Raw genomic sequence first — 1,819 nt, 5'->3', positions numbered from 1 at the left:
ACACATTTCCAAAGCTGTATCCTGGTCTAAGCCAACAAGGCCCAGGCCTAGGGCAGCACTTTGCAGGGGGGCAGCACGGAAAGAATCCCCACCGGCTTGCGCTACACTGTTAGTGTAACGCAAGCTTCTTCTAATTTTGACTGTCCTATCAGCCTGGACCACAAACCTTCCTCACTGTGCTATGTTTTCTGCTGCATCATTGGCATGGTTATATTTTCTTAGTCCTCTCCATAAAATTATCAGAAATTTGTGCTTAAAGTAGAACTATAGGCAACACTTTTTTTTTTCATTTTGGATAGAGCAAGGGAATGTTATAGCCCCTGTCCATTTATTTTTTACCATCCCTGTCCCATTGCAGAGATTTCCTTTCACTTCCTGCCCCATAGCCAAACAGGAAGTGAGAGGAAATCTATGCAAATGAAGGGAATCCATTGCCCCAAGGCTCTAAAAATTAGTATCCCCACTTAAAAATTTCAGGGTGGGTCTTAAACAGAACGGGGTGTGGCCTTGACAGGAATGGGTGGGTCATATTTAAATTAGGGGGTGCACACGTTTAGTTGGGCCTAGGGCAGCCCAAAACCTAAATACACTACTGCACATATTGGCCCGGATTCACAAAACACTTACGCCGACGTATCTCGAGATACGCCGCCTAAGGCCCCATACACACGAGAGGATTTATCCGCAGATACGGTCCAGCGGACCGTTTCCACGGATAAATCCTCTCAAAGAAATCCGCTGATTTCGATGGGATGGAGTGTACACACCATCCCATTGAAATCCGCGCGGAAATCCTCTGCCGATGACGTGTCGCGCCGTCGCCGCGATTATGACGCGGCGACGGGCGCGACGCTGTCATATAAGGAATTCCACGCATGCGTCAAATCATTACGACGCGTGCGGGGAATCCCTTTGGACTGATGGATCCGGTAAGTCTGTACAGACGAGCGGATCCATCCGTTGGGATGGATTCCAGCAGATGGATTCGTTGTGCAGCACAACAAATATTCGATCTGCTGGAATCCATCCCAGAGGAGATTTCTCCGCGGAAAGAGATCCGCTGGCGTGTACACACCATAGAATCTATCCGCAGAAACCCATTTGCTGGGATTTATCTGCGGATGGATTCTATCGTGTGTATGGGGCCTAAGTGTAAATGTGCGCCGTCGTATCTATGCACCGTGCCCATAGAACTAGATACTCCTGAAATTAGGCTTCATCCGACCGACGTAAGTTTCCTACGCTGTCGTATCTTGGGCGCATATTTACGCTGGCCGCAAGGGGACGCTTCCATTGATTTACGATTCGAATATGCGAATGAGGGAGATACACCGATTCACAAACGTACTTGCACCCGGCGCATTCATATACGCAGTTTACGTAAGTCGTACGTCCGGCGTAAAGTTAAGCCTCATAAAGCAGGTGTAAGTCATGTTAATGTATGGACCAGGGAACAGCAGTCGTATTTTACGTCATTTACGCAGTTGTACGTGAATAGGGCTGGGCGTAGGTTACGTCACGTCGTAGGCAGTGATTCGACATATCTTATGGAGTATTTTAGACGTGATTCTGAGCATGCGCACTGGGATGCGTCCACGGGACGGCGCATGCGCCGTTTGTTCGGCCCATCATTTGCATGGGGTCACGGTTCATTTAAATGTATCACGCCCACTTCCACCTACTTTGAATTACGGAATTTACGTTACGCCGGCACAAGTGCTTTGTGAATACAGTGCTCGCCGCTCTGCGCTATGTCGGCGTAGTGTATATTCGATACACTACGCCGGCATAACTATGCGCCGAGCTCTGTGAATCCAGG

Source organism: Rana temporaria, chromosome 12 (assembly GCF_905171775.1).
Source record: "Rana temporaria chromosome 12, aRanTem1.1, whole genome shotgun sequence".
NCBI classification, from domain to species: Eukaryota; Metazoa; Chordata; class Amphibia; order Anura; family Ranidae; genus Rana; species Rana temporaria.
Note: the sequence above shows the minus strand (reverse complement) of the source record.